At 37.1% G+C, this 21559-nt stretch overlaps 1 protein-coding gene across 1 annotated transcript in view; it reads left to right on the top strand.

Moving 5' to 3' along the window:
- Positions 1-1009: 1009 nt before the first annotated feature.
- The window catches only part of LOC118926105 (short transient receptor potential channel 5), a 41818-nt gene continuing 21268 nt past the window's right edge, over positions 1010-21559 (top strand). Inside the window, exon 1 of the mRNA XM_057495382.1 lies at positions 1010-1083. The gene's annotated coding sequence lies outside the window, so the exon portion shown is untranslated. The remainder of the gene's footprint in view (positions 1084-21559) is intronic.

Here is a 21559-nt window from a genome sequence, read left to right as displayed (position 1 = left end):
GGAGCTGGACATAGACCTAGAGGAGAAGGGGGAAGTATTCAAAATGCACCTAGATCCTAGGATGACTACTGGGTTAGAGATGGGAGTGGGTGTAGCAAATGCCGTGGGTATAGAGGGAAAGAGAGCATCTCCAGTGTTTAGGACTGGGGGTATCTCATAGCCCTGCATCACTGACCCAAAAGAGATAGAGGCAAAGAATATAAAGAAGAAAGAGACAGACAACTTGCAGGGGTGAGAGAGCAGTTGCCAATTAGTTCTCCTGTCTTTTTAGCACAATAAATGACAATCAGATGACTGGGTTTTTTAATTTCAGACAAGCCCTTGTCTACTCATCAAGATGAAGTAGTTCTGCTTAGAGCAGCTTCTATTAGCAGCAGCAGTTAGTAGAAAAGAAAAAGTAAGCAGAGACAGGAAATTCTGCAGGGAAAATAATTTTCTTCAATTTTCCTGTCAAAAGATAGAAGTATTGCATAGTGGGAATTACCCAAGACAATTGGATCTCTCTGGAGTATAGGCCATTTGGCAGAGTTATGCACTTTTGATCCCCAACTCCAGTTTGGAAGGCAGGACATGTTTCATGCAGGAGCCCAGAAATAAAGCAACAAACCATTTAAGGGAGCTGAGTCCATCTTTGCTTGTTTTCATAGACACTCCATGTTGGAACAGATCTCAAAGGTGGTCTGCTCTGATCTCCCAGGAGAAAACTTACCCAAAATGAGCTCCTAGAGGTCATCCTGTTCATCTCCCTGTCTCAGGGCAATTTTAATGTAAACCATTTGTCCCAGAGAAATGTGCAAAGCTCCATCCCAAGTGAATTTTGAGAGACTCTTGCAACCTTCCACTACTGAATTCTTTCTTTGAACTTAGAGCCATAGGCTTTTAGAGCTCAAAAGGTCCTTGGGGCATACCTAGTCTAACCCTCCCCATTTAAAAAGAAGAACATTTTTATTCTAGAAAATTATTTGTAAAATAAAGAAAATTAGAAAATTTTTTATTTTTAATTTAGAACAGAACGTTACAGATAAAGCTGATGGCCTCCTCCCATCTGGGACACCTCCTTGTGCTCTCCCTCTTCCCTCAGAGGTAAGAACTATTATTGGCTTGCTGATTTTTCTTTCAGACCATTTTTGATACTCCTACAAACATGAAAACATGTAACATTATTTTTGTGTCTTTTGTTTAAAAGTTATCACATAGTATGTACCTGGCTTTCTTCATTCAGCATTCTTTTGAGATCTAGATCATTCCTTTTAACTGCAGTTCAATATTCCATTGTGTGAAAGTACCACATTTTCTTTACCCACCTCTCTTTTGATGGACATTTACAAATCTTTACAGTGAGAACTGAGGCTCAAAGAAGGTGTAAGATTGGACCAAGATCGGTTTTAGCACAGCTGGAACTAGAATCCATGTCTTAGATGAGAGGTAGATGCATTCTCAAAATTTGGCTGTTCAGGCTCCATCTTAGTTGGTCCAATATGAGGTTGGAGCATTGGCTTAAAGAGTGTGAAAATTCAAAGCACATATACTTACCAGCACTGGTAAGCCAAAGAGCCCCCTACCCCATGGCCTTGTGTGCTGAAGAGCTTTTGGGCACATCCCTGAGAAAGAAAATATCTGGGACAAAGCTACACTTCTGAACAGTGGAAACTGCTGGAATATTGTAGGTTCCAAGAAGCATTACAGCCCAGCTGAAAATGTATTTTCTGCCTTTGCTCATGGGAGTTGAAAAACCTTCCTTTCAGACTTACAGCTTCTGATCTTGAAGGCTTTCCCACCCATTACAAATTCCCTGGACCCACCCTGAGAGTTAAATTAAGGTAATATTGACTATCAACAGACAGTTGATACCCTGGTTTGCCAGCTCACTTGCTAGAACAAAGTCATTATGGAAAATGGACACAAAACATACATCCAGGTAGGTGGTCAGGATGAGCAAAAGGAAGGCAGAAGGAATAAAATGGACATTTACTGATTGCCTGCTATCTGCCAAGCATTGTGCTAGGTACTTTACATATATATTATTGCAATAGGATTATCAATGCTTTTGAAAGTATTACTAATACTTTCCATATTAGTAAACCAGGGCTCAGGGAGATTAGTTTTCCCAAAGTTCATTTCTTCATTCTTTCACTCAACAAAAGTTTGTTAAGCTACCATTGCTATGTGCCAGGTGCTGTGTTAGGTGAAGAAATATAATTGTTAACATGACAGACCAGGTAGGTGTTGGTTCTCATTCACTTGAATCCATGAGAAGTTATGTACCATGGACAATACAAGATAAATAAGCATTGTCAGGCACGTTGGATTGGGCACTGTGAATATAGACCACAGGCACATCATAAGCACCTTGCAGTCGCATTCATTTCTTCATTCACTGAACACCTATTGAATGCCTTCTATATGCAAGCAGCATGCTAGGCACTTATAGTGAATATAAAGATGAATAATATAGCATACATTATTGAGAATTCTTGGGGTATAGCGGATGTTCACTCTATACTTAAATACCAGCTTAGAACCTTTAAGTTCAAGTCCAAGTAACAACCTCATGTTTCCAAGCTGCTTGTCTTGCCAGGTGCAAGGGAAATTTTGTGTGAAGTCGAGAAGCAAGCGAGGATAAAATAGATAGAAAATGACAGATTATCAGCCACCAGCAACACGAAAGTGTAGTGCTCTATAAAATACTCAACCAATAGAACTACGGACAACAAACTAGTTTTTTCACCAAATGACTGACAGGCAGATGGCACCTGATTGACACAAAGGATCCCCAGGTTCTCATTCTCTGGCTAGAAGCAAAATGGCAAAGAAGTGTGTCTGGATGTGGGATGCTTTTTTTCTAAAATCCATAGCAAAGAGAAGAACCTGTTTTAGAGGCAGAAATCCTGTAGTATATGAAATTTACAACAGTGCATTTCCATTTTTCTGATCCCAGCCTTTGTGCTATTTTTGTCAAAGGTTTACTTGCATATGTTATACATTCCACAATACATTGTTAAAATTATTGCTAAAACAGTCCTTTACATTTAAGGAGACTTAAATAAGAAAAAAAAATACCTTGTATATTTATCCATGCAGTTCCCAATTTTAGTGCTCATAGTTCATTCCTTTGTGTAGATCTGTATTTCCATCTTATATGATTTTTCTTTTGCCTGAAAGTCTTCCTTTAATATTTCTCATGGTGTGGATCTGCTGGTGGTAAATTATTTCAGATTTTGTAGTCTGAAAAACTCTATTTCACCTTTGTTTTTAAAAAGTATTTTCTGCGCATAGGATTTAACTTTTTTTTTGTCTTTCACTACTTTAAAGATGTTTGCCTACTTCACTCTGGCTTGTGTGGTTTCTGAGGGGAAATCTGCTGTCAATTTTATTATTGTTCCCCTGAACTTAAGGTGCTTTTTTTTCCCTCTGAAAGCTTTTAAGATTTTTGCTTAATCAATAATTTTGAGCAATTTGATCAAGATGTGTCTCGGCGTTATTCCCCTTGTGTTTTTTATACTTGAGGTTCTTGGATCCATCGGTGTACACATTTCATCAAATTTGAAAAATACTTCTGCCATTATTTTTCAAATCTCTTTTTTTTTGTCATCTTCTTTCTTTCTTCTCCTGTGGGAACTGCAATTATTTATATGCTGACCCCCATGAAGTCCAACAAACCACTGATAATTCTGTTTTTTTGTCTTTTGTCTCTTTGTGCCTCCTTTTGGATAGCTTTATGACTATGTATTCAAATTAGCTAATGTTTTCTTCATCATAATCTTTTCTCTTTCACCGTTAATCTTATATAGTGTACTACTCACCTCAGATACTGTACTTCTTATCTCTAAGAGTTCAGTTTGGTTCTTTTTTATATCTTCAATATCTCTACTTATCTTGTATCTTAATATAGCTTTATCAAGATATAATTTGTATATGGTATGCAAATAACCCACTTAAAGTATACAACTCACTGGTTTTTACTATATTCACAAATATGTGCAACCATCACTATAGCAAATTTTATGACATTTCCTTCACTTCAAAAAGCAACCACATACCCCTTAGCTGTCATCTGCCAAGTCTTCCACCTCTCTCAGCCATAAGCAACCGCTAATCTATTTTTTGGTGCTATAAATTTGCCTGTTCCAAACATTTCATATGAATGGAATACTATGTTGTGTTCTTTGACTGAGTTCTTTCACTTAGCATAATGTTTCTGAGGTTCATCCATGTTGTTGTTTGTATCAGTACTTCATTTCTTTGAAGGCCAAATATTTCATAGTACTGATACAACCATATTTTGTTTATCCACTAATCAATTGATGGACATGTAGGTGGTTTCCACATTGTAGCTACAATAAGTAATGCTTCTATGAACATTCACATACAAGGTTTGTGTAAGTACGTTTTCATTTTTCTTGGGTATTTTCTAGGGGTGGAATTGCTGGATCATATGGTAACTCTATTTTTAACCATTTTGAGGAAGTGACTGTTTTCCAAAGTGGCTGCTCCATTTTACATTCCCAACAGCAGTGTATGAAGATTCCGATTTTTCCGCCTCCTCACCAACACTTGTTATTGCCTGACTTTTTGATTATAGCCATCATAGTGAGTTTGAAGTGGTATCACATTTTTGTTTTGATTTGCACTTGCCTAATGATTAATAATGTTAAATATTTATTGGCCATTTGTATGTCTTATTTAGAGACATGTCTACTTAAGTCTTTGCCCATTTTTTAATTGGGTTGTCTTTTTATTATTGAGTTGTAAGAGTTCTATATATCCTAGATATAAACTCCTTATCAGATAATATGATTTGCAAATATTTCTCTCATTTTGTGGGTTATCTTTATACTTTCTTCATAGGATCCTTTGAAACATAGCTTTCAACTTTGAAAAAGTCTAATTTATCTGTTTCCTACTTTTGCTTATACAACAATCCTTTGCCAAATCTGAGACTATGTAGATTTACCCTTACTTTTTATTCTAAGAGTTTTATGGTTTTAATTCTTACAATTAGGTCTTTGATCCATTTTCAGTTAATTTTTTAAAATTTTGCATGTGGCTATCTTTTTGTCCTAGCACCATTTATTGAAAAGACTATTTTACCCACCTTGAATGGCATTGACACCCTTGTCAAAACTCAGTATACCTCTGACACATGGTTTTATTTATGGACTCTCAATTCTATTCCACTAATTTAAAAGTCCATTCTTTTTGCCAGTACCATACTGTTTTGATTATTGTTGCCTTGCGGTAAGTTTTGAAATAGAGAAGAGTGAGTCCTTAAATTTCATTCTTTTTCAAGATGTTTTAGGTATTCTGGGTCCCTTGAAATCTCACATGAATTTTAGGATGAGCTTGCCAATTTCTAGAAAGAGCCGATTGATAGGCATTATGTTGAATCAGATCAATTTGAGGAGCACTGGCATCTTAATATGAAGTTTTAGGATCTATGAACATGGGATATAGTTTCTTTTATATAGAGAGAGTTCTTTCATACTCAACATTTTATTCTATTCAGGCCTTCAACAGATTGGGGGTTTCATACTGGGGAGGGCAATCGGCTTTACTTAGTAAAGCAATTAAACATTAATTTCATCCAGAAATACCCTCACAGAGCCATCCAAAAATAATGTTTAACCAAATATCTAGGCGCCTCATTGCCCAGTCAAGCTGACACACAAAATTGACCATCATAGGATACAATTGTTTATAATATTCCTTTATAATCCTTTTTATTTCTGTAAGTTGGTAGTTATGTCACCTCTTACCTTACTGATTTTAGGAATTTGAGTCTCCTCAGTGTTTTTCTTGCTTAATCAAGCTAAAGGTTTGTCAATTTTGTTAATCTTCACAGAAACAAGTTTTGTTTTTGTTCATTTTCTGTATGGTTTTTCTATAGTCTATTTATATCCACTCTAATATTTATTATTCCCTTCCTTCTGTTGCCTTTGTGTTAATTTCCTCTTATTTTCAAGTACCTTAAGGTGGAAGCTTAAGTTATTAATTTAAGATCTTTCTTCTATTATAATATTGTTGCTTATAACTATAAATTTCCTTTGAGTATTACATTAGCTGAATCCCATATATTTCAGTATGTTGTATTTTTATTGTCATTCATCTTGAGTTATTTTATTTCCCTTATGATTTGTTATTTGACCCATAGGTTACTTAGAAATGTATTGTTTAATATCAACATATTTGTGAATTTCCCAGATTTCCTTTTGTATTGATTTCTAATTTAATTCCATTGTGCTTGGAGGACATGGTTTTTATCATTTCAATCCTTTAAAATCTAGTGAGTCTTGTTTTATGGCCCAGTATATGATCTGTCCTGGAAAATGCCCGATAAGCCCAATGTGCACTTGAGAAGAGTGTGCATTCTCCTTCTGTTGTGTGGGGTATACTATAGATATCTGCTAGGTCTAGTTTGTCTTATTCAAATGTTCTATTTCCCTCTTGATCTTCTTTCTCCTTTTTCTGTCCACTACTGAAAGTGGGGTATAATATAATAATTTTTTATTCCTGAATTTTCTTTCTCATTTCATTTCTCTCAGTTGTTGCTTAAAGTATTGTGATGCTTCATTATTAGGTACATGATATGTTTATAATTGCTATATTTTCATGAGCCTTTCATTATAAAGTGTTCCTTCTCTCTAGCAAAATCTACTGTTAAGTTCCTCTAGTAGATTTTTCATTTCAGTTATTGTACTTGTCAGCTCCAAAATTTGTTTTTTAATAATTCATTGTTTAATAAGACAGTGTTATACTTTTAATTCTTTAGACATAGTTTCCTTCTGTTCAGTTAACATTTATGATAGCTGACAAAGTATTTGTCTTGAAGTCCAATTCTGTGGTTTCCTTTGGGACATTTCCTATTGACTATTTTTTTATCCTGTATATGGGCCATGCTATCCTGTTCTTTTGTCTGGAAGTTTTATTGAAAACTGGACATTTCAAATAATATGTGTTGCTATTGTTGCTGCTGCTGTTTATTTAATGAATTTCCTGGATTAATTCTGTAAAGTCTGTATTCTGTGTTTTTGTGACCACTAAAGTCTTTGTGATCAATGATAGAACAGAGATTTCTTTAAATGCCTTGACCTACAAATTCTCCCAGCTTTTGCCAAAGGGCTCTACATGTGTTGGGGCAAAGCTTCAATGCCCTGGCACGCAGTTAACAATTATGCCTTGACCTTCATTTCCCAATCGTGCAAAGCCTCAAGGTTAGCTTTACATGAAAGATCAGGCCCTTCTCAGGTCTTTTCTCGACACACAGCACTGCGTATGTGCATCACCTTTTAGATTCCAAGGAAAATTTTAGAGCTCTTCAAAGACCTCTCTGGACATCTCATTTCCCAATATTTTCCTTTTAAGATTTTGTCCAGCCCCTTGTTTTGCCCCAACTGCCTCAGGAAACTATATAGTGTTAAAGAATTGCAGCTGATTTCTTTTGACAGCCTGGGGATAGGGTTTTCCTCACTGAGAAAGCTCTGAAGTAAGGTCAAAAAAGACAGACCCTGAGAATGGAGCTTTTCCAGAGATTTTCCAAACAGGTCAAATAGTAACAATTCCTTGGGGGTGGGCCTTTGGAAAGCCCCAACCCCACTGTGTCATTTTCAGTGGCTCCTAGGCGGCTGATTTTTTTGGTTAATGTGTTTCTGAGCTTGTAGGCTTTCAGGGCTACCACGGGACTAGAGAAAACAAAATGTTCTCTGTTCCTATCAAGATTTAGCTGTTTTTCTAGAATAACTGTTTCTCAAAGTGCTGTAAGCCTTTGATTAATTTCCAGAGCTCTGAAAATGTCCCTTTTAACAATTCTGTTTTGCCAGTGTTCTCACTGATTTTTATGGAGGATCATATTTTCAGAGGTCCTTATACCACCATTGCAGAAGTGCTTCTTCTGTGCTGAGTATTTTCATATTCCTATAAATAGTCTTCAGCTTTGTTAGGGACACAGATAGGTCACATGGACAGTGACCCTTTCTACTTTGGCTTTTAAATTTATTAAATGGGACCAGAGAACTGTTTAGTCTAGGGCTAATTATTTCTCATTACCAAGCAAAACTTTTTCCCCAGTGCCCCAAAATGTATAAAGGTTTCCAGTCTGGCTAGTAGCAATAGGATCTCTTCCCCTTTCTGTATGAATACCAGGTCATGTTCCCTCTAACCCTTCTGATGGTTCGTTATTGCCTTGGATTGTCCTCTCATCCACATGCACTGAAAAGTGTTCTTAATACCTATGGGAGACCCTATGTGGATACCTGAAGTTACCTCTCTGTGGAAATCTCTCTTGTCCAATATTCTATCCTGTGTGTCTAGCTGCCTTGGTTTCCCTGGACTCTCAGGACTCTCTACTCATCACACCAACCCCTGTCTCAGTGCCCTTTCCCTGTACCAGGGCCTGGAAACTCTTTCAAGGCACTAATCTGGGGCAATCACAGGATTCTCCTCACTTGTTCCCCATCTCTCAGAAATAACTGTCATTCGTTGGCTGATGTCCAGTGTGTGGAACACCATTGTGTCCTATAATAGTCTCCTCCTTTGGTTGTTTCAAGCGTGACATCAAATTCAGTCCCTTTTCTTCCATTTTGGTCAGAAGCAGAAGTCCCTATGTGACATACTTTTAAGTTTAGTCTGCATTATTAACATTTTCTCTATCATTTTTTTCAGTTTTTTCAAGTATAATTGCCTTACCCTCATTTCTTTAAGTTTAGACCATGAACAAAACAATAAATCCTGCCCTGATTTATAGCATTTTGCCAATTTGTATGTTGTAAATACTCCCATAATGGCCAATTTCAAGCTACTAATATGTGTAATATTTTCACTAGAGACACGAGAGTTGTAAATAACCTCAAGAGCATAGATTACAGTAAAATGTTGTAAAATAATTAAGAAGTGATGAGTTTTAAGTACTGCTTTGTTTTTAACATGATTTATTTAATTGTAAGTTGATGTAGTTTAAATTTATAATCCTTATGTTTAAAAACCACCTTACAAAATTCCTGGAAATTTAACAATTGGCTCTTGTTTGACAGTATGAGCCATCTACAGCACACTGCTTCCCTGTCTCTGAGACTAGAATCACTTTGGAAGCGTCACTGTAAACCCATGTGCAAGGAGATTTCATCTACCTAGGGACATGTATGCATGCTCCCTGCTCACCCAGGGTGTTAGGCCATCCCAACAAATACACAAAGCAAGCATTTGACCACCTTTTCCTCCTCAGAGTACAAATAGCTATCCTCAAAATTCCACCATTAAAAATTCATTACTATAGATCTTGAAGTTTTTAAAAATCCCCTTTTAAAATGGCAAGGTATTTCCTGTGAGTAGTAATACCTTAAGCCTTTTAATCAGCTAATACCTTTATGGATACTTGGCAGAGTAAAAAGTCCTATGTCACTGGCACATAGGCTCTGTCCTTGGCACAGGAAGCGGGGGTGAATGTGGGAGGGCAATAAAAAAGAAAAAGAAAAATATGCCCCCAAACTTCCCTTTTCATAGTCTTCCATAAGGTTGGCTCCGGGGTGTCCACATGTGGGACTGAGTTTTTAAATACTAAGAGAATAGCTGGTACCTTCTTCTATCTTGGCCTAATAACTCACTAGCAGGGAACACCATATGAGCTGCTGACCATTCTGTCTTGCCCATCCCCTCAAGAACATTCTTATATCAGAGAAAAACTTGGAAAAAGATAAAGATAACAAGATCAACCATAAACTTTAGAGGTTTAATATACCCTTATAAGATAAAGTAAAAATACTCCTGTAACATAACCACACCAAAAACATAAGAAAATGAGGAATGTTCAGCAATTTGTACAAGTAGAGAAAAGGATACTAAAATGAGAAACCAGAGAAGCTGAGGAAGAATCTGCTATAGGAAACTGGCTTTGTCATGAAATTGCCATTTTTTTGCCTGAGCTCAAAATAATATTTTTGCTCAGAATAAAAAAACAAAATTATAAATGGGTGATATATATAAAGCCCATCAATAAATATGTAGACTGTGTGCAACCTTTTTAACACCTTTAAGGAAGAAGTGTGAGAAGAGCCATATCAGTCCCATCTAACCATAAATCAGAAATTCCTGTACAAGTCTGTTAGGCCCATCCACCAAGGAGGCAGGACAAATTCCCAGTTGGCTGCACTGAGTTTCCGGGAGCAGAGCACTACTGAATATCACCCCCAAGTCACCGAGTAAAGCCCCTCACCTCCTCCTAATCCCAGATCCAGGGCAACCTCTCAGTACCTACCATGAGTGGAATCTATTAATTTAGATTTATCACTCCAGAAAGAAATAGGTGACATCAACCTGTCCCCATCAGCACAGCTATGGGAATGTGAATGATCCCTCTTTCAGATTTTCATATTTTTTTAAGGTAAGAAATCTAAAGTGGATATCTTAGTCAGCTTGAGCTGCCAGAACAGACCACCACAGACTGGGTGACTTAAGCAACAGAAATTTAGTTCTCACACTTCTGGAGATGGGGAAGTCCAAGATCAAGGTGCTGGCTGATTTGGTTTCTGGCAAGAGCTCTCTTGTCGGACTGAAGGTAACACCTTTCCACTGGGTCCTGACATGGTGGAGAGAGCAAATGAGCTCCCTGGTGTGTTTTATTTGAGTTCTAATCCTATCAGGGCCCCACACTCATGACTTCATTTAGCCTTAATTACCCCCTTACTCCAAATATAGTCACACCACAGGTTAGGGCTTCAACATACGAATTTGGGGGACATAATTCACTCCATAGTACTCAGGAAGGTTTCTGCCACTTAAAAGGATTGTAAGCATGATCCAACTTGGTAAATGGCCAAGGAAAGAATCCTCTCTGGAGCTCAACTGAAACATGGTGGTGCTGCCCTCAAATACAAGGTGAGGTACAGCCTGGGATGGCTGCACAGGTAATTCACACAAAGACTTTTGCTTCAGTCAATGTATTTCCTAGAGTATTCTTTCAGCTCTCTACACTGAATGGGCCAACAAGTGGGAAAGCCCAGAACATGGAGTCAGAAGATTTGGGTTATAATCCTTATATGGCCATTTATAAGTCCTTAGGTCTTAGAGTAAATTATTAATTATTAAAAAATTATTAATTTCTTTGATTCTGAAAATATTAATCTATTTGAAAAAGTAAATGATAATCACTCTGTGAGGTAGGCAAGAGTAAGTGAAATAACTGAATGAGATGATGTATGTAAAAGAAATTGGTAATCATAAAGCTCCAGATAAATACCAGGGACCATTAAACTAAAGAGAGAACTTAAAAGCCTCCTGACTTCTGACTCCAGAGACACATTTCATCTGGAAGAGACAATGGCAAAGGGGGCCTTTTTAATTAGAACACTAGTATCCTAAGATACCAGTATTTGAGGATAGCTAAAAGTCTTACACGGCACAGTAAATTATAAACATAACTGACAGAACTGCTTACTATAAGTACTAGTACAAGATGACTAATGATATAAATAACATTAAAAAATGTCCTGATCAACTGGTATTCATCAAATTATGTCCACAAATCACTAGTGTTCCTCAGGTTGCACCGAGGTGGTCTGCCACCAAAATCAATCTGTGGCAGTCATTTCTTGATCTGCAGAAACAATTTTAGTTCATGGGGAGAACTTTCTCCATTTCAGGTTTTTCAGTCACAAATTCCTCTTAAATCCCTTAGTTACTGTTGGCAGACAGCAGAACAAGTGAACCCGCAGCAAAAGAACACCTCAGAAAAGCATATCAGGTGTCACTGGTGGCTTGCTTTTATTCATCCGTGGTCACATACTCGTGTCTGTACTTTAAACTGCTATTAAAAATTCCCTGTAGTCATATAATAATATGAAACATACTGTCTCAATCCCACCTGTAAGAGCCATTTGCCCACAAGGGAAACTGCTGGGAGAAAGGACAGACAATGCAAGTCAAGTCAATTGTAACCTGAAGCAATCTTGGAGGTAGAAAATTCTGGAAGACAGCCAAAGTTTACAGCAAAGAAAACCACAATTCACATCAGCATTTAATCCAGAGATGAGGTCATAGACAGGATGGGTAGCTTGGAGAACAGGCAGCATGAAGAGATGGGGCTTGAGTTGAGTCAGGAGATGAAAGATTTGCTGAGCAGAGATTTTATGTGTTAGTATGCCCCTCTGTTTACATGGTGCTCAGTGCATATTGAGGTAATGATGCAATGTTTAAAGAAGTTGGATGAAATTTATAGCAATATTTTATAGGGTCCACAGAGTAGCCTGACTTCCAGGTGATCTGCTGTGCAGATTTCAGAAGCACTGAGTTTAAGCTGTGGATGACAGTCATAGGAGATCATTAGTAGGCAATCAAGATACTCTGGCAATAGTCACAATTCTTGGAAGGGGCACAATAGATGAAAACCCTCTCTTCGAACAAAATACTCTTCGGAGTCTCTATTGAAGGAAAGATCTTGGGCTGGTTCACCTTATGATGGAAATCACAATGATTCATTAGGATGGCTCTGAGCAGTATGACTGCTATTTCTGGAAATTAGCACTCAAGAGGCTATAGGTACAGAGCTCAGAAAATCAGAGCAACCCCATTTTGGGGTCCTGTTCTCTTCTACCTTAGGAGTACAGGCATTTGATACTGAACTGACTCTAAGGTCAAACTGAAAGTTGATTCAATCTGTATTATCTAGTTTATTTCAGCTGTAAAAACAGCCCAAACCAGTAATTAAGTCTCAAACTTCATTTCCTTTAGCTTGAGTCATCCTGTTTGCCTATCTTTAGGGAGTAAACACATGACTGATTAGTGTGTCCCTACTTGGTGCTGTATCTAACCAAGTGGTGTTTAAGTATCATAAATGTTGCTAATACTATGCACAGTGCATTATTTATGTAACTAGTTGATTTTAGGGCTGGCATTGTTCTTAGCTTTCTCCTTCTTATCTCCCTCATTCCACAGACAAGGAAACACAGAGAAGAGGTAATGTGACTTGTTCAAGTTCGTATTTCAAATCAGTGAAAGAGCTGAGACTAGAATCCAGGTCTCCTAATTCCCAGGACACTATTCTTTAAACCCCACTATTTTACACATAGAAGTATGTACCATTATTTCCAGGTAAATGCCCTGATACATTTTCATCTTTTGTTTTGAAACTGTACTATTGTAACATTTCAAGTCCTAACCTTGTATGTTGGGGCAGACAGGGTGGTGGAGAACCAACCAGCTTTGTAGGAAATATATCCTCATGCAAAAGTAAAACCCCTCCGTAACAACAAGGGTGACCTGGTTTTAGAGATCCCAATATACAAGACAAGAAAGTTACAAAGCAGTCACACTGAAGCAGATTATACTATAAGGGAATACTCAGCAGAATTTCTTGAATGCATTTAAAGCATTTAAAATCATCACTTGGCAGAACCCTCTGGGACAGAGAAACAGAGTTAAAATGTTAAAGCCACTGCCAGATGATGACCAAGAAGAAGGCAAAATAAGCATCTTTGCAGTAAAATGGAACTCATGAAGAAATAGAAATCTGTCTGGCAGAAACTCAGTTTTAGCCCAAAAATATCGAAGCCCTGCTAACCAGCCTAGTGAAGAGCCTTCTCAGTTACACAGAGAGCAGCAGTCCCACTCTTCTATCACTCAGACTTCAACTTGGATATCATATTGAGGTTCTCTATACTTCACCCACTATAGTTTAACCATTACCAAGTCCTGTTTTTCCTTCCTTCAAAATAACTAAAATTCTTCTCTTCTCCATTCTGACTGCTAGCATTCTAGATGGGACTCCATTATCTTATGGAAAAAGTCCCATTCTCCCCTACTCTAATTTACCATTTACACAGCCATAGGAGTCACCTTATGATATGCAGCTCTCTTGATCACATTCTGTTTAAACCTAGAATGACTTCCCAATGCCTGTAAGCTCAAGGCCTAGCTTCTCAGCCAGATGTTCAATATCCACCAAGAAACAGGCCCAGATTCCCTACTCCTCCATACTTCCTTCTCTTCTCAAACACTGTGATATCCAAGACAGTGCCGATCGCCAATCCTACATTGGCCTTCATGCTCAGCCATTATGATCCAACTCAAGTTTCTCTCTTCCACATGCCTTTCTTAACCACCTCCTGATAACTGCAGCTAATATTGATCTTTACCATTTTAATGAGTGCCAGCTTTACTCAAGACACTGATTTCCTCACTTGTTTAGAAATGGAAGAAACTAACAGGTAAAACTTAAGACCTCTTTGATTTAGTCTTGCTTTGAAACAGACAGATGGACAAATGTTCAGACAGCTTCGATGTCTGTTAGTATGGCAAGTCCCAGGTCATCACTTAAAGGGTTCCCCAACCTTTCTTCCTCTCAAGATGAAATGTACTTCATTTACTACACAATACCCATTTGTTAGAGAATCTTACGGTATGTGAGAAGGAAGGGACTTTAGATCATTGATTATACACTATACATGAGAAAACAGAGGTACATGTCTGTTTCCTGGGCTTTCTGATTTCTTTCCCTTTAGAAAGCAATGGCTGGTAAATTAATAAAACAATTTTAGAAAGAAGTTCAGCAGTATGTATCTTGAAAAATGCTCATGTTTTTTCACCCAGTAATTTGACTTCTGGGAAGCTATACTGAATGAATATCCCTGAATATATATAAAAATCTTTATGTACAAAAATACTGATCACAGCTTTATTTATAAAAGTGGAGCTAAATAGAGGAAACCCTAAATATCCCCAAACTGGATACTAGTTAAGTACATTATTGTATATGCCATCTGACCCACTGAAATATTCTGTAGACCTTTCATATGGTATCTTAACATATGATGGTAAGAAACATACTGTCTCAATCTCACCTAGCACAGCCACGTCCTCACATGGCAAATTGGTGGCAGGAGGGGCAGGAGATTCCAAGTGTTATTACACATAATAATGTGTGGGAAATTCTTAGCAAATATTAAGTGAAGAAAACTGGATAGAAAAGTATATATACAAGATAAATTCATTTGAAAATGCAGGGTAGGGGAGAGACTGCAAATATTTCTTTAAGTTAACTCACATTGTTTAGATCTTTTAATGAAAATTCATGATTTGCTAGTTTAAGTAAATTTTTTGTAATTTTTATTTTAAAATAATTTCAGACACATAGAAAAGTTGTAAGAACAGTACAAGGAACTCCTATGTACAATTCACCCAGATTCCCCAATTGTTAACTTAAAAAACCTTTTAAAGATGTCCATCTGCCCTGAGGACCGGAACAGACACTTCTCCAAAGAAGAAATTCCGATGGCCAACAAACACCTGAAAGGATGCCCCACATTGCTAATCATCAAGGAAATGCAAACCAAAACCACAATGAATACCACCTCACACCAGTTAGGATGACCACTCTCCAAATGACAGGAAACAGCAAATGCTGTTGAGGATGAGGAGAAAGGGGAACCCTCCTACACTGTTGGTGGGAATGTAAATTAGTTCAACCATTGTGGAAAGCAATATGGAGGTTCCTCAAAAAACGAAATATAGAAATACCATTAGACCCAGGAATTCCACTCCTAAGAATTTACCTGAAGAAATCAAGATCCCTGATTCAAAAAGACATATACAATCCTTTGTTTATCACTGCACTATTTATAATAGCCAAGATATGGAAGCAACCTAAGTGTCCATCAACAGATGAATGGATAAAGAAAAAGTGGTATGTATATATAAGGGAATATTATTCAGCCATAAAAAGAAAGGGAATCCTGCCATTTGTAACAACATGGATGGATCTAGAGGGTATTATGCTCAGTGAAATAGCCAGACAAAGAGAGACAAATACCAAGTGATTTCACTCATTTGTGAAGTATAAAAACAAAGCAAAGCAGAAGGAATAGAAGAGCAGTGGACTCATAGACACCGAGAAGGGACTAGTGGTTACCAAAGGAAAGGGGTTAAGGAGGGTGGGTGGGGAAGGAGAAGGGAATTAAGGGGTGCTATAATTTGCAATCACAATATAGGTAGGTCATGGGGATGGTATTACATGACAGAGAAGACAATTAATGACTCTATAAGATCTTACTACCACAAAAGACCCCGAATAGCCAAAGCAATCCTGAGAAGGAAGAATAAAGCTGGGGTGATTATGCTCCCCAACTTCAAGCTCTACTACAAAGCCACAGTAATCAAGGCAATTTGGTACTGGCACAAGAACAGAACCATAGACCAATGGAACAGACTAGACAGCCCAGATATAAACTCAACCATATATGGTCAATTAATATACGATAAAGGAGCCGTGGACATACAATGGGTAAATGACAGCCTCTTCAACAACTGGTGTTGGCAAAACTGGACAGCTACATGCAAGACAATGAAACTGGATTATTGTTAAACCCCATATGCAAAAGTAAACTCGAAATAGATCAAAGACCTGAATATAAGTCATGAAACCATAAAACTCTTAGAAGACAACATAGGCAAAAATCTCCTGAATATAAACATGAGCAACTTCTTCCTGAACGCATCTCCTCAAGCAAGGGAAACAAAAGCAAAAATGAACACATGGGACTACATCAAACTAAAAAGCTTCTGTATGCAAAGTACACCATCAACAGAACAAAAAGGCATCCTACAATATGGGGGAATACATTTGTAAATGACATATCCATCAATAGGGTAACATCCAAACTATATAAAGAACTCACATGCCTCAACACCCAAAAGTCAAATAATCCAATTAAAAAATGGGAGGAGGATATGAACAGCTAATGCTCCAAAGAAGAAATTCAGATGGCAAACAGACAGATGAAAAGATGCTCCACATCACTAATCATCAGGGAAATGCAAATTAGAACCACAATGAGATATCACCTCACACTAGTGAGGATGGCCAGCATCGAAAAGACTAAGAACAACAAATGCTGGCGAAGATGTGGAGAACGGGGAACCCTCCTACACTGCTGGTGAGAATGTAAGCTAGTTCAACCATTGTGGAAAGCAATATGGAGGATCCTCAAAAATCTAAAAATAGAAGTACCATTTGACCTGGGAATCCCACTCCTTGGAATTTACCCAAAGAATACAAGTTCTCAGATTCAAAAAGACATATGCACCCCTGTGTTTATTGCAGCATTATTTACAATAGCCAAGATATGGAAGCAACCTAAGTGTCCATCAGTAGATGAATGGATAAAGAAGAGGTGTTCCATATACACAATGGAATACTATTCAGCCATAAGAAAGAAACAAATCCTACCATTTGCAAGAGCATGGACGGAGCTGGAGGATATTATGCTCATTGAAATAAGCCAGGCGGAGAAAGACAAGTGCCAAATGTTTTTCCTCCTTTGTGGAGTACAACAATGAAGCAAAACTGAAGAAACAAAACAGCAGCAGACTCACAGACTCCATGAAGGGACTAGTGGTTACCAAATGGGAGGGGTGTGTGAGGGTGGGTCGGGAGGGAGGGAGATGGGGCTTGAGGGGTATTATGTTTAGTACACATGGTATGGGGGTTCACGGGGAAGACAGTGTAGACAGAGAAGGCAAATAGAATCTGTGTCATCTTACTACACTGATGGACAGTGACTGCAATGGGGTATGGGTGAGGACTTGATAATATGGGTAAATGTAGTAACCACATTGTTTTTTCATGTGAAACCTTCATGAGAGTGTATATCAATAATACCTTAATAAAAAAGATCTTACTATGTGATAAACAGTAACCCCACTGGAGGGGGGTGAGGACTTGATAATATGGGTGAATGTTGAACCACTGTGTTGTGTATTTGGAAACATCACAAGATTGTACATCAATGATACTTTAATTAAAAAATTACTTATCAAAAAAAGTCCCTCTGCAAGGAGGATTTGGCCAAAAAGCTCCTATGTGAACTTTAGATTCCAAAATGAAGGGGTAACAGAAAGGAGAAATTCATTTCTCATACCCTGTGGGATCTGAGATAAAAGCTAGCCCCAAGACTAATAATCAGATGCAAGACTTTTAACCAATTACACTGCCTATTATTTGCCAAGATTACTGTCATCCCATTCTATCTTTCCTTTGACTAGTTCAAGGAACATCATGCAGACAAAGTGACAATGAGTGTTGAGCAACAGATTTAAACTCCCCCATGCAGCTGAGGTACTTGAGGGAGACAAATACATATTTTTCACTCATGTCTTCACTCTAGTGAAAATGAAAAGCATTGATTCAATCCAGCTGCCAACAGTTCTACATAAATCTCATGGTCATCAAAGACAAGTGAATAGAGAGTTGAAGACCTTACAAAAATAAAAACATCAGATGTCTATAGCCATGAAAATGCATTATGCAAATTGAGCACTCACATTTTAACATAGATACTATATATTTCTACTCTGAATGTGAAAGAGACCTCTGTATTATAGACATTTTAGAGGTAAAAGAGACATTGAAATCATCTAGCACTGTCCAATAGAACTTTCTGTAATGATGAAAATGCTGTATATCTGTTCTGTCCAATGTGGTATCCATGAGTCACCTGTGGTTATTAAGTGCTTGAAATGTGAACTGGTGCACCTGTAGAATTGAATTTTCTATTTTATTCCATTTTAATTCACTTAAATTTAAATGACCACACATGGCTAGCAGCTACTATACTGGACAGTGGAGCTCTAGACCCTTTACCACTCTAAGTAGAAATTTCCTCTCCAGTTCCCCTGATCTTTTTGCTCTCTTTCTGATTATCACATCCACTCCTCTCAGCTCCAGTTACTGCCTATAGTAATGGTACTCAATCTTGGGTGCATGTTGTACTCACTCACTATGCACTCTCATAGTACAAGTAGGTGAAATATCTCTTCAGAAATTGGCTGTTAATTTTATTGAGGATCCCTTGTCTGTGACAAGTCATTTTTCTTGCTGCTTTCAAGATTCACTTTTTGTCTTTTGAGAGTCTGATTATAATGTGTCTCAATGTGAAATCTCTTTGAATTTGGTCTTCTTGGAGTCTGTTGACCTTCTTCGATATATATTCACATATTTAATCAAATTTTGGAAATTTTTGGCCATTATTTCTTCAAATATACTCTCTGCCACTTTCTTTCTCCTCTCCTTCTGGGACTTCCATTATGCATCTGGTGGTACACTTAATACTGTTTCACATACCTCTAAGGTGCTATTCATTTTTCATCATTCTTTTTTACTTTCTGCTCTCCAGATGGGATAATTTCAACTGATACAGCTTCAGGTTGATTGATTCTTTCTTCTACCTGCTCAAATCTGCTGCTCAGCATTTTGGCAAACACTGTTGGGGAGGCTACTACAATTGACAAAATTCCCAGGGGAAGTAAAACAAAAGCAATCCTCTGAGCCGATTCCTCTTTTTCATGCAGCAGTTCAACACATGTCTAGTGACCTGTCAAAATACACAATCACAATTCTTTGAGAACAGAGTCCATATTGCCCCCCTTGGCACCAGCAAGCCACATTAAGAGTGTGAGCTACTGTCCCCCTGGCTATCTCCAAGCTAAAGTGCCAAGGCTGGTAAGCAGTTCAGTAAAAATGCCACAAAACTCTTATTTAGTAGCTTCTTTCTTCATTAAGCACTACTCTGATTTATTGTAAGTTCTTTTTTGATTCCAGAGATCAGAAAAAGTTGATTTTGATGATCTTTTCTAGGTTAATCATTGCATTAGTGGAGAGATGGGTTTTTGGAGTTCCTTATGCTAACACATTTTATAACATCCTTTTTTCCTTAACCGAATTTTTTGTGGAAAGTTTTCCACATTTATATTTTCATTTAAACTGTATTTTTTGTCCAGCTCCACATAAAACCTAAATAAAGATACTTCTTGTAATTTATATCTTAACTTGGGAAGAAATTATATTGTTATTAAGTTGAGTCTTTCTATTCAGCAACATAGTGTGCTTTGCTGTTTATTCTCTTTGGTCTTGTTTCATCCCCTTCAATATCTTCTTTTACAGAGATCCTGTTCCTTACTCCTGAATAGCTTAAGATATTGTCACTGTTGTGCTTTGTATTTGTTCCAGTTCAGTTTCTGAGTGGTGATGATTTCTGTATTAAACTTTTTAAAGCTATCGATAGTTGTATATTTTCTTGCATTCTGTCACCTTACTAAAGTCTCCTGTTAGTTCTAACAGATGTTTGTAAAGTTTCTCATATGCTTTATGATATAATAAAAGGTATATAAAATGCATGTAGTTAATTTTGTCTCACCTGTTAAATTTGTAATCTTGTCACTTACTCTTATTAATCAGAACCTTAAAATTGAATAGTAGTGTGGATAGTGGAATCTCTATTTTGTTCTTGATTTTAATGGAATTGGGTCCAGTATTTCACAATTTATTGTGATATTTATTATTGATTTGAAGTAGTCTTTCATGTATAGGTAGTTTACTTCTGTTCTAATTTCATTTAGAGTTTTTTTTAATAAAAAGGTGCTGAATTAAAGCAAATTATTTTCTCATCTATTTATATAGTCATATTTTCTTTAAGTTGTTGACTTATTGCTGAATTGTATTGAAATTTTCCTTATATTGAAGCATGCTTGTATTTATTGGATAAATCCCACTTGGCCATAATGTAATATTCTTCAAATTAACTACTCTTTTTAACTTGCTAATATTTTATTTAGATTTTGGGAGATTATTTTTATGGTTGAAATTGGTCTAGGATTTTCATTTTTGTGTATCTTTATCAGGTTTTGATATTAAGATTATGCTAGCTCTGTAGAATTAATTGAGGAGTGTTCTTTTTCTATACTCTGAAATATTTGTAATACCAAGGTAATCATCTGTATTTCTTAAAAGTTCTATATACAGCTGTGACACTACCTGAGCTGAATGACTTAATTGGTAGATATTTCAAACTATCTTAATGTCCTCTATAATTAGTAATCAGGTCAGGTCTTCTACTTATTTGTGGTTAAATTTTGGAAATTTTCCAGAAAACGTTGTCACTTAGGAAGTCTTTGGCTTGTAACAGAATAACATGCCTAAAACTGGGTTAACAAAAAGTGAGTTTTAATCTCACATGACCAGAAATTTAGAGGTTCAGCAGCTTCCAGATTGGTTAATTCAGTGGTTCAAAGATATCATAAAGGACCCAATTTATGCCATCCTCAGAATGTAGGCTATATCTTTACGGTTGATTCTCCTCATAGTCCAAGATTGCTGCCAAAGTTTCTAGTGTCACATGCAAATGATAACATTCAGAGGCAAAAAAGGGAAATATTTCTTTTTTTACATCTTTTAAGGAAAAAACTTTCTCAGAAGCCCTCCAGCACATCTCATTGGCCAGAATTGCATCAGATGCTCAAATCTGGGTCAATCACTGGCCAAAGAAATGGAATTACCAATATAGAGTTAGTCTTAGACTTACTAAAACTCTTTCCTTGAGATGAAGGAGGGACTCCTTGCCTGAGCACATGGCTGCATGGAGAGAAGGTTAAACATACGAACAATAGCAGAGCTCAATGACAAAGCATTGCCCCATTTCTAGACCATCACTATTTCATGTAGTTATTCAATACATATCTATTGAGAGCCTACTGTGTGCCACGCTCTGGGTATAAAGTAGTAAATATGACAGATAAGGTTCTT

The sequence above is a fragment of the Manis pentadactyla genome, chromosome X (assembly GCF_030020395.1).
Source record: "Manis pentadactyla isolate mManPen7 chromosome X, mManPen7.hap1, whole genome shotgun sequence".
In the NCBI taxonomy this organism is placed as follows: Eukaryota; Metazoa; Chordata; class Mammalia; order Pholidota; family Manidae; genus Manis; species Manis pentadactyla.
Note: the sequence above shows the minus strand (reverse complement) of the source record. Positions and strands in the feature narration are given on the sequence as shown.